Source organism: Sapajus apella, unplaced genomic scaffold (genome assembly GCF_009761245.1).
Source record: "Sapajus apella isolate SASKATOON/1434 unplaced genomic scaffold, GSC_monkey_1.0 scaffold16, whole genome shotgun sequence".
NCBI lineage: Eukaryota > Metazoa > Chordata > Mammalia > Primates > Cebidae > Sapajus > Sapajus apella.
In genome coordinates this window covers 32,581,280-32,597,493 of record NW_022436956.1, presented here as the reverse complement: position 1 = coordinate 32,597,493, position 16,214 = coordinate 32,581,280, and the positions used below count along the sequence as shown (strand labels likewise).

The following is a 16,214-nucleotide window of genomic DNA, read 5'->3' as shown; positions in this document are numbered from 1 at the left end:
TGCCCCTGCACCCCCTCCACTGGCCTATCAACAACAGAGTGAGCAATGTTCCTCATCCCACTCCACCCCTACATGAGCCCAGATCTCCCTGATCATTCAGATCTCACGGGCTTGACCCTACTCTGCATATTGAGAAAGTGCCTGTCCTCCCCTCAACTGTAGACATTTGCTAGACCTGTTGGCTGGGCACAGTGGCTCATGCCTGTAATCCCAGCACTTTGGGCGGATCACTTGAGGTCGGGAGTTCAAGACTAGCCTGGCCAAAACGATGAAACCCTGACTCTACTAAAAATACAAAAATTAGCCGGGCATGGCAGTGAGTGCATGTAGTTCCAGCTACTCTAGAGGCTGAGACAGGAGAATCACTGAAACCCAGGGGGCAGAAGTCGCAGTGTCAAGATAGTACCACTATACTTTAGCCTGCGACACAGAATGAGATTCTATCCCAGAAAACAAATCAAAACAATTTCCTATACCTTCTAGCTCCTGTCCTCTGCAACCCCACACATAGGCCCCATGCTGCCCAGGACCCAGGGGGCAGATCTGGCATGACATCAGACATCTGTGTCCTCAAAATAAGGCAGGTTGTTTCTGTCCTGGCCTCAACCCCACCTCCACTGTCATGCCGGCATCTGTGCTCCTCCACCTCGTTATGGGATTCCCTAAAACAAGGACAGCCCCTCCCCAAGGGGCACCTCCATGCTTTCCATGGCAGAGCTCTTCCTGCAGACCTGTGAGCTCCCCCTCTGCAGCCAAAGGAAGCATGGCTCGGCTGGGCACAGCAACTTGTCCTGTGCGTTCGCTCTAGAAACTACTCAGTGGTGGTGAAGCTGCTGCTGCTCCTGCTGCTGCCTGGGGGTGACATGGCCTGGGTGACTGGCTGCCTGGTGGAGGAGAAGCTGCTGTGGCCACTCTGACAGCTGTCCAGGGCCAATGTGCTGGCCGGGTTCTACCGGCTCAGACGCCGCCTGCTGCAAGGTCCCTGGGAGTGTGAATCCTGCCCCACGCTGTGCCACCCTCCTCCCTGGGAGCCCCCTGCCCCATGGGCACAGCAGCAGGGCCATGCAGGGACAGGTACTGTGGGGGCAGAGGGAAGCCTGCAGAGGCTCATGGCATCACAGTGCCAGGCCCAGAGCTTACTGGACTTGCCAAGGTCCTGTGGGACTAGAGCTGAGGCTACACATCCTGCTTTTGTCCAGAACATAAGGCCTGGCCCAACAGAGGAGTACAGTGGGTGGTTTAGGGCTTCAGGCCAGCTCCCTCCCTGTGGGCTCTGCTGGAGCAGAAGGCAGACCTCCCATTACAGCTGGAAGGGCACTGAGTTCGCAGGTCAGGGGCAATCTGCTGCTGGGATGACCAGCTCTGGGCTCCTGGGGAGCTTGCGTGTGGCTCAAGTGAGCCTGCTAACCTCTGTGGACTTGGATTCCTCCACTGTGAAATGCAGGTAACTATGTGGCTCGCTCACATGGGTAAGAGGCATGTATGGTTCTTAATGCATGAGGGAGCCCCTCCTGTCCGTGGGGGAGCCACTGTTCCCAGGCCTGGCAAAGAGCGGTTTATCTGTGTGCGACTCACATGGAGGCCTAGGGCTCCCTAGAAGCAAGGGTGCAGTCATGTCTAAGCAGCACGTTGATGCTATAGAAAAAAGCCTCATCTTCAAGTTGTGTGTGTGTGTGTGTGTGTGACCATGGGCTTCTCTGTGCCCCTCAGTTCTCATAGCTGACCATGGGACTGGTAGTGCCTCCCAGGGGATGATGGCCCTGGCCAACAGGTGTCTGGCTGTGCAGGATGGATGGTGCTTTCCCACCATGGGCAGGAGCACCCCCAAGGCACAGCTCAGGGGCCGTGCTGGCTGGACTGCTCAGACCTGCTCCTTCACAGGCCATCTCTTCCCTAACCTGAAGAGGGCAGGTCTGCAGGGCACCGCTGTCATGTTTGAGGGAGCTGTTTGCCATCCACTTAATGTCTTTTTCCCCCCAGTAGCTTCCTTGAGATTAAATGGATGACTTTTATGATTTTTTTTTTTTTTTGAGACTAGGTCTCACTCTGTTGTCATGGTTGGAGTGCAGTGGTGTGCTCTTGGCTCACTGCACCCTTGACCTCCTGGGTTCAAGTGATCCTCCTACCTCAGCCCTGCAAAGCACTGGGATGGCTTAGCACCACCGTGCCTGGCCAATTTGTGAATTTTAAATGCACAATTCAGTGGCTTCTAGTTTATTCAGAGTTGTGCATGCCTCACCAAAATCGATTTTAAAACGCTTTTATCATCCTCAAATAAAACCCTGCAGCTGCCAGTCTGCCTGCTGTATCCATGGCTGTGCCTGCTCTGGACATCTGATATAAACAGAGGTATGACTGTGACCTCTGAGCCAGACTTTGTTACTTAGCACAGCAGTTTTGTAGTGGGTCTCAGGACTCGATTCCTCGTTAGGGCTGAATTGGCTGGAGGCATTCAGCTCATGTCATCCTGAAGCTGGTGGGGGATCGCTGGGGCTCTGGCTGCTGCACCAGGGGAGGGGGACTCCTGGCCTCAGGGCAGGCTAAGCCGGGGCTCTAGGCATTGGGGTGCCCAGCAGGCATTGGGCTCCCACTGCGATGGGTGGAGCTGGCTCCACTTACCCTGCCTTTGGGGCTGCTTCTCCCCAGACCATGCCCTGGTGCCCTGGGCCCAGCACGTGGTGACTTTTGACAGCCGGGTGTGAAACCTCAGCATCCAGTGCGGCAGCATCCTCCTGGCCCAAGACTTTGCTCACAACACATTCTCCCTGATGCTGATTCGGACAGGCTTGGGTCTCATGGCCCTGACCGTGGAGCTGAACCATGTGACCCTCATCTTCTACCCCAGCCTGCAGGTGAGAAGGAGAGGCCCGAGCTTCCCCTGGAGACCTGTGCCTGTGGCAGGTTGCCTGGGGGATGGCACTTTCAAGCTTGTCCCCTGGCTGTGGGTCAGCTCTCCTGCCCACCCGCTCTGGTCCACAGGCCTACAGGCTATACAGCTCCTACCTGCTGGGGGAGAGCTGTCCAGACCTCCAGCTGCCACCTGCCCTGACAAGGAGGGACGTCCCCAGGATTGAGCTGGCCAGTGAGGACAAAGTCTGTCTCCTGTGATGTGCCCACCAGCCCCTGCAGCCTGACTCTGGGCCTCTGGCACCATGGTGAGTCTGGGCCCTGGCGGGGTTGGCTCCACCACCAAGAGCCTCTCTGGGATACACCATTCTCAGCTTCCAGTGGGACAGGTCCCCGGGCTGTAGGCAGGGACTGTGGTTGAGATGATGGCACTGAGGCCCAGGGCTTTCTGCCCCCATCCCTGGGATATGTGGCTCCCTGGGATAAGGGTGAAATGGGCCCTTCTCTCGTCCCTCTGCCAAGGAACATAAAGGGTGGGCCTGGATTCTGGCCACTCAAGCTGAGGCCGTGGGGAGGGGATGGGAGGGACACATGCTGTCCTCAGTCCCTGTGCTTTCTCTCCCTCCTTTGATGAGGGTATGGAGCCAGAGCCCTGGGCTCTGGGAGTCTGGGGTGGAAGTGGCAGGATTCTACCTCTTCTCAGTGTGCCTAAGGCTTGTCTCTCATACAGGTCCCCAGGGGGAGGATCACGGGCTCTCAGGACCTCCTCAGCTTCCCTTCTTCCCACAGGTATATCTGCTGGCCTTCTGAGCACCAACAACAAAGAAGTCAGGCAATGAGCTGATGTTGTCAGTTGGCTCTGTGGCCCACAGCCTGGAGAAGCTCATCCTGGCCTGGCAGGTGAGCAGGTGCACCTGCCCTTCCTCCCTCTGGCTGAGGCTCTTGAGGGCTGTTCACTGCAGAGTCCCAGGAGAGGCAGGTGGCCTGCTGGCTCTGCAGCGGTCTTTGTAGACCCAGGGTTGGGGGGAGTCTCCTGCTGAGGCTGATGTATGTGGGGGAGCCACATGGTCCAACGGGAGGCCTGCGTCTTGCGTCTGTCCCACCAGGTGGATGGTGACTGCAAGGCCACCAAGAAGACTCAGCTGACCTGCCCAGGACAGAGCCCTGCCTGCCAGGCCTTCTTCCAGGACCTCCATTCCAGCTTGAGGAACTGCTTCTGGGTGGTGAGTGTGAGCCTGGCCCCTGGAGCACAGAAAACCCTTTCCCCAGTCTACCCTGGGGAGTGGCATGGAGGAGGGGCCTAGGCTAGAGATAGTGACTGGGTGGCCCTGATTTCAGGTGGACCCTGAACCATTCCTCAGCCTGTGTGTGCAGGACCCCTGTGGCACCCAGGAACTCCAGCCTGCTTGCAATCTGGCGGCCACCTACATCCACCTGTGTGCCTGCAACTTCGGATCCCTGGCCCCTCCTCCACAGTGTGGTAAGCTGCCCAAGCCAGCTGGCACTCTGCCCCCTGGCTGGCATCTGCCTTCCAGCTGGAGGGAAAATCCATCTCTCTCTCTTGCTAGGGAGAACAAATAATTGTCATTCAAGGAATTACGAGTCAAAACAAAATATTTATGGCCTATACAGCTTGGATGTGTGTCCCCTCCAAATCTCACGTTTGTTAGAGGGTGTACATCCCTCATGGATGGCTTAGCATCCTGCGTTTGTTGAAGCATGAGTTCTTGCTCTATTAGTTCACCTGAGAGCAATTTGTTTATAAAGAGCCTGGCACCTTCTCTCTCTCTTTGAACCCACTCCCATTTCTGCCATGATCGTAAGCTTCCTGAGGCCTCGCCAGAAGCCAAGCAGATGCTGGAACTGTGCTTGTACAGCCTGTAGAAATGTGAGTCAATTATCTCTCTTATTTATCATCTACTCAGGCTGGAGTGTAGTGGCACAATCTCACCTCAATGCAACTTCCACCTCCCAGGTTCAAGCAATACTCCTGCCTCAGCCTCCCAAAAATGCAGGCAGGTTTTTTGTAGATGGTGTTTTTCCATGTTGGCCAGGCTGGTCATGAATTCCTGACCTCTGGCGATCCACCTGCCTTGGCCTCCCGAAGTGCTGGATGACAGGTTTGAGCCACCGTGCCCAGCCTCACTAGGGATTTGAATGTCCACTCTCGTTTAGGGATAATGCTCAGCCCCTGTTTTCCCTCTGCTCTCATACCGCAAAAATCATCATCAACACAGAAGATGGCTTCTGTGAGCAAATGCGTGGGGGTTTGTCCCCACTACCAGGGTGGACCTCTAATTCAGTTCTAACACTAGCTACCTTGAGATTCTTCAGCCAGTGCTGCATATGTTTGCCACAGCCAAAGCCCCACTAAAAGGGCATAGAAGTCAATGGTAACAAGAGAAGGCTGGGCACGGTGGCTCAAGCCTGTAATCCCAGCACTTTGGGAGGCCGAGGCGGGTGGATCACGAGGTCAAGAGATCGAGACCATCCTGGTCAACACGGTGAAACCCCGTCTCTACTAAAAATACAAAAACATTAGCTGGGCATGGTGGCGCGTGCCTGTAATCCCACCTACGCAGGAAGCTGAGGCAGGAGAATTGCCTGAACCCAGGAGACGGAGGTTGCGGTGAGCCGAGATCGCGCCATTGCACTCCAGCCTGGGTAAGAGAGCGAAACTCCGTCCCAAAAAAAAAAAAAAAAAAAAAAAAAAACAAGAGGATGGACTTCCAAGAGCTTCAGATGCCAGAGTTAGTGGCTGCCATTCACAGACATTTAAAACTTAATGAATTCAACAGCAGAAGAGAAAATTAATCAACTGGAAAATATGACAAAGGGCAGATGACATGAGAGGATCTAACATGTCTCAAAGAAATTCCAGGCTGGGTGTGGTGGCTCATCCCTGTAATCCCAGCACTTTGGGAGGCCAAGATGAGTGGATTACCTAAGGTCACGAGTTTGAGATCAGCCTGGCCAACATGGTGAAACCCCGTCTCTGCTAAAAATATAAAAATTAGCCAGGCATGGTGATGTTTGCCTGTAATTCCAGCTACTTGGGAGGCTGAAGCAGGAGAAACACTTGAACCCAGGAGGTGGAGGTTGCAGTGAGTTGAGATCTTGCCACTGCACTCTATCCTGGTGACAGAGTGAGAATCTGTCTCAAAGAAAAAAAAAAAAAGAAAAAAAAATTCCAGAATAAAAACAGAGACAGGACCCAGGACCCTTTAGAGTCAGGAGGCACAATCCCCAATACAATAAATCCATCCATACCTAGACCCTTCCAAACATAACTACAGAAAAGACAAAGAAAAAGCTACTGAGGATGGTGGAAAGAAGGAAGAACATGTTGACAATTGCTTTCCCACCAGCAGCAACAGAAGACAGTGGAGTAAGAGAAAGTAAGCATGAGGTTAGAGATGATCCCCAGCTCAACTATTACTGAAGGAAATAACCTCAGCACTGATCTGTCTAGAGATCTCTTTACCACAAATGGACACTTACTCAAGGGATATATCCACATGTTCATTTACATATTGTCTTTGTCTGCTCTCCTGCTACAGTGGCAGAGTATTGCCAAGAGAGACCATATTTTTGCTCTCTGAAAGACTTGATTAGAAAGATGGAAAGATAAGCTACAGATTGGAAAAAAATGTTTACAAACCACCTATCAGACCAAGGACTCATCTCTAGAATATATAAAGAACTCAAAGCTCAAAAGTAGGCCAGGTGCAGTGGCTCATGCTTGTATGCTCCTTACACTTTTGGAGGCTGAGGTGAGATGGTTTGAACCCAGGAAGTCAAGGCTACCGTGAGCCATGATTACACTCCTGGCTGCATGACAGAGTGAGACCTTGTCTCACAAAACAAAACCCCCAAAGTAAAAAATGGGAAATAAATGCATGAACAATGTTTGCACACCCAGCCATAGAGAAACAAGGTAGTGCTACATACCTGAGCTCTGGTGAGTTCTGGCATGGGTTGGTGAGTTCCAGGGAGTCTGCAACATAAAGCATTAGTTGAACATCCAAATGGCCAGGTTGTGATTTCAGCATCCACTTATGAGTGTACTAGAGAAGGTAATGTTCTAGTACCAAAAAGGCGATGGCTCTTGAGAATAAAGCTAGGCTTAGAGGCAGGAGTCAAGATCATGGTCTACCAACTAGATCCTCTCAGGAAGCAGCCCTGGACTCATGCAGTGCCAAGACAGGAAGTGGTCTGGCTCAATGGGAACCTTGGAGAATCTGGGAATCAAGCAGAAGCACTCATTGTTCTGACCGTGTAAATACAAAACTGTCAGCTACTATAGCCATCAACAGAACATCTGGCAGGACAAGCAACTCAGAAGATTTCTAGCCACAGGGTAACAATGGACTATTATCTGCTGTTAAGGTCCTCTCCCTTCCTCTTAGGGTTTATTTATTTATTTATGTATTTATTTGAGATGGAGTCTTGCTATGTCACCCAGGCTGGACTGCAGTGGCACGCTCACTGCAACCTCTGCCTCCTGGATTCCAGCAATTATCCTGCCTCAGCCTCCTGAGTAGCTGGGATTACAGTCACGTGCCACCACACCAAGCTAATTTTTTTGTGTTTTTAGTGGAGATAGGGATGCACCATGTTGGCCAGGATGGCCTCAAATGTCAGACCTCATGATCCACGTGCCTCGGCCTCCCAAAATGCTGGGATTACAGGTGGGAGTCACCGTGTCCAGCCTTGTTTATTTATTTTTTAATCCAGGGCTAAATTCTTCCAAATTACAGTTAAATTTTGAAGGACAAATTAAAAGGTGGTTATAAGTTACAACATAATGGCATCTTATGAAATCTCATAAGAAAAAGAGAAAGGAATTAAGACACTTTTCATTATTTTTTTGAGACAGGGTCTTGTTTTTTCCTCCAGGCTGGAGTACAGTGGTACAGCCTCCCAAGTATTTGGGATTACAGGCATCTACCACCACATTTTTGTATTTTTAGTAGAGATGGGTTTTCACCATGTTGGCCAGGCTGGCTTCGAACTCCTGACCTCATGTGATCCTCCCACCTCACACCTGACCAGAGAAATTAAGACATTCTCAGATAAACAAAAGCTGAGAGGGTTCATTACACTGGGACCTACCCTGCAAGAAATGCTAAAGGGAGTCCTTCAAGTCAAAACAAAAGGATGTTAGGTGGACATTTGAAACCACATAGAAAGACCTGTATTATTGTAATTTTGATAGATACCTCTGATTTTAATTATTTTATTGGATTTAAAAGAGATATGTAACCATAAGTCTATGTTAAATATATAATTTATTTTTAAAAAATGAGGCATGGTGGCGTGCACCTGTAGTCTCAGCTATGGGGGATCGCTTGAGTCCAGGGGCTTTAGGTTACAATGAGATATGACTGTGCCACTGCACTCCAGCCTGGGTGACAGAGTGAGATCCTCTCTCTAAAATATAGATACAATTTGTAACATCAACAACATAGGACGGGGTAGAGTTGTCAAGGAGTAGAGTATTTGTATGTGATTGAATTTACTAGTTTAAAAATCGAGTGCCATAACTTCAGGATGTTTTATGTAATCCTCATGGTAATTACAAAGAAAATATCTATAGAATCAAAAGGAAATGAGAAGAAATTCTAAGTGTGTCAAACCAAAAAATCAACACAAAGGAAGGCAGAAGGAAAGAAATGAGAAAACAAACCATAAGCCCTGCAGAAAACAATCCACAGAGTGGCACCGGGAGACCCCGTAAATGGTGTGCTGGAGTCCTCCAAGAGGAACTGCTCACTGAGCCCTTGGCTGTGGGCCTCATGGCACAGTTACCCACTGGGGTAGTGAGTTTCATCAGATGATAGTCTTTAAAAATGCAAATGAATTCTACAATAAAAAAATTGTAAGAGATTTACATATTGGCTGAAAGTGAAAGGATGAAAAAAGATATTCCATGCAAATGGTAACCAGAAAAAAGGAGGAAAAGCTAGGCTAATCTCAGACTAAACAGACTTAAAGTCAAAAGCTGTTTTAAGAGATAATAACAGTCAATTAACCAAAAAGATGTAACAGTTATAAATGTACATGCAACACACCTCAGAGCTCCTAAATACATGAAGCTAACACTGACAGAATGAAAGGAGAAACAGAGAGTTCTACAATAACAGTAGGCGACTTCATCATGACACTTTTTTGAGACAGAATCTGATTCCGTTGCCCAGGCTGGAGTGCAGTGGCATGAGACAGATCACTGCAACCTCCTGGATTCAAGTGATTCCTATGCATCACCTAAGAGTAGCTGGGATTACGGGCGTATGCCACCATGCCCGGCTATTTTTAGTAGAGATGGGGTTTCACCATGTTGGCCAGGCTGGTCTCGAACTCCTGACCTCAAGTGATCCACCTGCCTTGGCCTCCCAAAGTGCTGGGATTACAGGCATAAGCCACTATGCCTGGCCCAATAACTCACTTTCATTAATGGATACAACACCCAGACAGAAGATCAAGAAGGAAGCAGAGGGCCTGAACAATACTATAGATGAACTGGACCTACCAGACATACACGGACGAGTTTGCCCAGCAGCACAATACACATTCTTCAAAGTACATGTGGAATGTTCTCTGGGAAAGATCATATATTAGGCCTCAAAGCAAGATTTAATACACTTTAAATGACTGAAATCATAATAGCAGAAGGAAAACCAGAATATTCACAAATCTATGGGAACTAAACAACCCATACCACAAAACTATGGATCAAAGAAAAATAAGGAAAATTAGAAAGTATTTTGAGACAAAACAATGTATCAAATCTTACCGGATGCAGCAAAAGCAGTGCTATGAGGGAAATTTATAGCTGTACATGCTTACATTAAAGAAAGCTGGCCAGGGGCAGTGGCTTCCACCTGTAATCCCAGCACTTTGGAAGGCTAAGGCAGGCAGATAACCTCATGTCAGGAGTTGAAGAGCAGCCCACCTAACATGGTAAAACCCCCTCTCTACTAAAAACATAAAAATTAGCCAGGCATGGTGGCAAGCCCCTGTAATCTCAGCAGTGTCAAATAAAAGAAAAAGGAAAAGCTCTCAAACCACAATCCTAACTTTGTACCTTAAATTATTAGAAAAAAAAAAAAAGAACAGCCTAAACCCAAAGCTAGGAGAAGGAAGGAAATACAAAAAGTTAGAACAGAAATAAATGAAATAGAAGATGGATAAACAGACCTATAACTACCAAGGCATTACTGATACCAAAGGCAGACAAATCAGCGGAAGAAAACACCACTGTCCCTGATCAATATAGAGGCAAAAGTGCTCAAGGAAATACTAATAAGGAGAATTCAACAGTGTCATAGATGAATTATACAACATGATCAAGTGAGAGTTATTCCTGGAATACAAAGGTGGTTACCATATAAACATCAATGTAAGATACCACATTAACAGAATGAAGGAAAGAAAACCCATGACAATTTGTTTCAATTAGCACAGAAAAAGCATTTAATGAAGTTTAATATCCTTTCATGATTAAAAGCATACTGACTAGAAATTGAAACAAACTCAACATAATAAAGGTCATATGAACAACCTCCAGCTAATATCATTCTCAATGATGAGAGACAAAGCTTTCCAAGATGAGGAATAAAACGATGCCTGCTTTCATAATACTGGAAATTCTAGCCAGAGCTATTAAGAAAAAAAGGAAAAAGAAAAGGCATCCAAATTGGAAAGGAAGAAGTAAAGTTTTCTCTGTTAACAAATGACATGATCTTCTTTGTAGAAAATCCCAAAGACTGCCAAAATAAACTGTTAGAACTAATAATCTGTCCAAGTTTCAGGATTATGAAATCCACATACAAAAGTCAGTTGCATTTCTACACACTAACAGTCAACAATCCAAGAAGGAAGTTAAGAAAACATTTCCTGCTGGCTTGGTTGTGGATGCCTATAGTCTCAGCTACTTGGGAGGCTGAGGCAGGAGGATAGCTTGAGCCTGGGAGGTTAATGCTGTCAGTTTTTATAACGATTATGCCTGTGAATAGCCACTGTACTCCAGCCTAGGCAACAAAGTGAGACACTATTGAAAAAAAAAAAAAATTCAGTTTACAATGGCATCAAAAAAATAAATAAATAAAATAAAATAGGAATAAGCTTGACCAGGAGGCAAAGACATTGGCAGAATTTAAAGTTCCAGAGACTGGTTGTGTAACAAATGTAAAGTCATCTCATATTTATAGATTATAAGGCTTAGTTTCATTAAGATGTCAGTATGACTCAAAGTGATCTACAGGTTTAGTGTAATTTCTCTCAAAATCTCAGTGACATTTTTTCTTCAATTATAGAAAAATCCATCCTTACAAATTGTGTAAAGTTTATATGTAATTTCAAGGGACCCCAAATTACCAAAGAAATCTTGAAAAAGAATAACAAAGTTGGAAGTCTTTTACTTCCGAATTTAATGCTACAGTGGTCAAAAGTGTGGTGTGGCAGTAAAGACATACAGAGAGACCAGTAGAATGGAATGCAGAGTGCAGAAGGAAACCCTTACACATATGGTCAAATGAGTTCAAAAAGGATGCCAAGACTTTTCAATCAGGGAAGGGACAGTCTTTCAACAAATGGTGTGGGAAAACTAGATATTCACAGGCAAAAGAAGTTAAACCCTTACCTTATATCATGTTAAAAAAAAAAAAAAAAAGAAGAAAGAAAAGAAAACTTCAATAATGAATCAAAGACCAAAGTGTAAGATCTAAAATTATACATCTCTTGTTTTTTTGAGACAGAGTCTCACTCTGTCGCCCAGGCTGGAGTGCAGTGGCGTGATCTCAGCTCACTGCAACCTCCAGCTCCCGGGTTCAAGCAACTCTCTGACTCAATCTGCCAAGTAGCTGGGATTACAGGCACCCACCACCACGCCTAGCTAAATTTTGTATTTTTAGTAGAGACAGGGCATCTTGGCCAGGCTGGTCTTGAACTCCTGACCTTGTGATTCATCCACTTCGGCTCCCAACGTGCAGGGATTATAGGCGTAAGCCACCATTCCAAGCCAACAACTCTTAAAACATAGAAGGAGAGCTTCCTTCAGCGGTGATTTCTTGGATATGACACCAAAGGCCCAAACAACAAAAGGAAAAGTAGACAAATTGGATTGCGTTGAAGGATACTATTAACAGAGTGAAAAGACGGCCTACAGAATGACAGGACAGAGGTGAAAATTACATGTGACAGAGTTCCCATCTAGAATACATAAAGCACTCTCACAATGCAACAACAAAAACCCAACTAATGCCGTTCAAAAAATGTGCAAAGGATGTGAATAGACAGTCCTCCAAATAAGAGATACAAATGGCCAATCAGCATATAAAAAGATGCTCACCATTACTAATTATTAGGGAAACAAATCAAAACCTTGTGGAGATGCTGGGCATGATGACTCACTCCTGTAATCCCAGCACTCTGAAAGGCCGAGGTGGGTGGATCACTTGAGGTCAGGAGTTTGAGACCAGCCTGGCTGACGTGGTAACACCACGCACATCTCTACTAAAAATAGAAAAATTAGCTGGGTGTGGTGGCACGTGCCTGAAGTCCCAGATGCTCAGGAGGCTGTGGCAGGAGAATTGCTTAAACCCAGGAGGTGGAGGTTGGAGTGAGCCAAGATTGTACCACTGCACTCTAGCCTGGGTGACAGAGCGAGACTCCATCTCAAAAAAAGAAAAAGAAGAAAACCTACATGGAGAGGCCACCTGAGACTCATTAAGATGGCTGTAATCAATACAGAAAATAACAAGTTTTAGTGAGGATACTGAGAGTTTGGAACCCTTGTGTACTCTTACTGGGAGTTTAAAATGGAGCTGCAGCTATGGAAAACAGTATGGCAATCCATCAAAAAGTTAAAATAGGCCAGGCGAGGTGGTTCACATTTGCAATCCCAGCACTTTGCAAGGCCAGGGCAGGCGAATCAGTTGAGGCCAGGAGTTCGAGACCATCCTGGCCAACATGGTGAAACCCCATCTCTACTAAAAACACAAAAAATTAGTCAGGCTTGACAGTGCAAGCCTATAATCCCAGCTACTCGGGAGGCTGAGGGATAAGAATCGCTTGAACCTAGGAGGCAGAGGTTGCAGTCAGGCAAGATTGTACCACTGCATTCCAACCTGGGTGATAGATCGAGACTATGTCTCAAAACAAAGGATTACCATATAATCCAGCATTTCCACTCCTGAGTGTGTACCCCCTACAATTCAAAGGGCCTCACACATTTATACACTGATGTTCATAACAGCGTTGTTGAGAGCAAATGCTGATGTTTGCTGAGAAATCCTATTGAGAGCGACAGGCAAGGGAAAACTAGTCAGCCCCTCAAAGCAGAAAACTGCTCAAAGCACTATAAAACAGTAACCAATATAAATATGTCTCACACCAGATGAATTCGTTCTTTGAACACAGGATATGTGACCCTTTCCTTTGTTCCCTCATAAAGAGGTCTTTCTAATTTGTTTTTAACCTATAGTAAACACACACTAGCTGCCTGGTTAGTTTACTGTTAACCAATGAAAGAACACAGAGCATCCACTTGTAAAACTTGTCACTGGAAAGTCAAGAATAAACACGTAGGCCAGAGTTTGCTCTGGACTCTCAGCTGGAAATGCTGTGAGACCCCTGGTACTCCACTCTGAACCCACCTTTTGCTATCTCTGTGTCTGTTTCTTAATTCCTTCAGCGCCACCTGGGTTGGGTCTCCACAGCTAAGCTGGTCTCAGCACAGTGTTATTCACATCAGCCAAAAGACACCAGCAACCCAAGTGCCCACTGACAGATAAACAAATGTGGTCTCTCCATACAATCAAACATTATTCAGCCTTAAAAAGGAAGGAAATTTTGACACATGCTAACACATGGATGAACCTTGAGGACACTATGCAAAATGAAATAAGCCAGTCGCAAAAAGAGAAATACTGTATGATTCCACTTATGTGAAGGACCTAGAGTAATCAGATTCACAGAGACAGAAACTAGAGTGGTGGCGGCCAGGAGCTGGGAGAGAGCAGTAATGGCTTATTCAGTGGGGATAGAGTTTCAGTTTGGCAGGATTTAGTGAGTTCCAGAGTTTGGCTGCACAAAAATATGAATGTACTTACACTGAACTGTGTACTTTAAAATGGTTATGGTAAATTTTTTGTGTTTGACCACATTGAAAATTTTTGACACTGGAAATTATATTTATTGAGCACCTCCCTGCTGGGCATGATGATATGATTATGAACACCGTAGTTATAAAAAACACCCTTAGGGAGGTAAAATTCTAAGTGTATAAAATAGCACAGACAGACAACAATAGACACGCACAGGACTCAGTAGGCTTATTAGACAGAGATTATAGATTTCAGCAGGGAACTAGAAATTATTAAAATTACTAATCACTAAATTTGTAGTTTAGTAATTAATTTAGCCAATCAGCTAATTTACTAATTACTAAAAATTACATACTGAAAAAGAACCAGAGTGGAGTAGAAAGAGATGGCAGAAAAGGCCACCTAAAGCCCATCTTTTAGACAGTTTTAGCAGATGAGGGATAGAAGGGCACTCCTGGCCAGGTCATGCCTGTAGTCCCAGCTACTCAGGAGGTTGAGGCAGGGAAATCACTTGAACCCAGCAGGCAGAGGTTGCAGTGAGCTGATACTGCACCACTGCACTCCAGCCTGGGCAACAGAGTGAGACTCCATCTCCAAAAAATAAACAGCAGGGTGTGGTGGCTCATGCCTGTAACCCCAGCACTTTGGGAGGCCGAGGTGGGTGGATTGCTTGAGGTCAAGAGTTGGAGACCAGCCTGGCCATACCCATCTCTATTAAAAATACAAAAATTAGCTGAGCGTGGTGGCAGGCATCTGTAATCTCAGCTGCTCAGAAGGCTGAGGCAGAATTGCTTGATCCTGGGAGGCAGAGGTTGCAGCGAGCCACTGCATTCCAGACTGGGTGACAGGGTGAGACTCAATCTCAAAAAAAGCCCATCTTTTAAGCAGTTCTCCTAGCCGATGAGGGATAGAAGAGCACTTCCTTACCCTGGTAGCTCTGAGTGTCCAGTCTGTGCCCTTCATCACCACACTTGATGGGGAAAGAGTAGAGCAGCCTCCACTACAAACTGTGCTGAAGAACCCACCCACACAGTGAGTTTCCTTTAGCCTGCACTTTAGGTTGGAAGCATCCCAAGCTCTCAAAGCATCATGTGCTAAGGTTCCATCCTCCCCTTGGCTGGGAAGGTATGTCTTGGTCTTCTGTCTCCAGGGTGCTGGTGGCAGAGCCTGACATGGAGTGAGCACTCCATAGATGCTTGTTCAATTTCCTAGGAACTCAGCAGGCTGGGCCTAACACCACTGCCTGCAAAGGCCTGGCAGGTGTAGGGACTTATCGACCCATCCCTGCTGCTCTTACAGAAAGGGGAGAGGGAGTTGTGTGGGAGTGGATGGAGAGTTGTCCTTTTAATAAGGAGGGCCAGGGGCTGTAATAGGGCCCCCAGCATAATTTATCTCAGGAAACAGCAGGGGTCCCTCTCCTCTCGGGACCATAGCCTGGCCTTACTTCTCTCTTCTTTACAGTTTGAGATTTCGTCTAAGCCAGCCCTAGGCTGCTAAATACTTCAAACTCTTCACCTTCTACTCTAATTCCAGCTCCTTAACAAGGGCAAGATTCTGGCTGGGACAGAATAACCAGCATGGAATGCTAAGAAACTCAGAACAGCATGTGCTACAAATGCAGGGAAGAAGAGCTATTTGCCATTGTGCTCAAAATACTTCTGAGGACATACAACTCTCCCACTGGTCTGGGTAATTTCCCACATCTCCACTGTAAACTGAGAGACAGCACAGCCAGTGAGTCCCAGCCCTGCAGAAAGAGCTCTACCCAGCTCCTGTTCAAGCCCAAGGTATTTATTCACTTATTCAACAGCCATGTGGGAAGCCACTGATTCAGAATGCTAACTGTGTAGAGGGGGACAGGAAGCCAGGTCCTCAGCTCCCTGGTCCTAGCTTTCCTTGCCTGATCCAGGGATCTCCTGAGGCAGGAAGTTCTTTGAGGGGAACTGATAGCTCTTCAGAAGCCCAGGCAGAGAGCTGCTGTCTTTAGGGTAGACACACTGGGACTGAATCCTTTGGAGGGCCTCTGTTTTGGTAGGTGCACCTGTGAACTCAGCCCCCAGGCTACAGCATTCAAAGTGTTTTTTTGTTTGTTTGTTTTTGTTTTTTGGTTTTTTTTGTTTGTTTTACTTTCTTTTGGAACATAACATTTTCTTTTGAGTTTTCAACAAAAAGCAGAATCCAAGAATGTGTCTCTGGATTGCTGGGGCTGATCATCCACTCAGGAGATGGGGAGATGTGGGCAGCTATGGAATCTTCTCA

General features: G+C 46.9%; 1 long non-coding RNA gene across 3 annotated transcripts; it reads left to right on the top strand.

Moving 5' to 3' along the window:
* Positions 1 to 2,607: 2,607 nt before the first annotated feature.
* LOC116556417 lies at positions 2,608 to 15,435 on the top strand. 3 transcript variants are annotated; one of them, XR_004270989.1, is made up of 3 exons: positions 2,608 to 3,155; positions 3,954 to 4,070; positions 15,417 to 15,435. It is a non-coding gene; the product is annotated as an uncharacterized LOC116556417 (long non-coding RNA). The 3 variants fall into 3 exon arrangements; XR_004270990.1 differs by lacking the exon at positions 15,417 to 15,435 and adding an exon at positions 7,021 to 7,109; XR_004270988.1 differs by lacking the exon at positions 15,417 to 15,435 and having other exon boundaries at positions 2,608 to 2,852; positions 2,980 to 3,155.
* Positions 15,436 to 16,214: the final 779 nt, after the last annotated feature.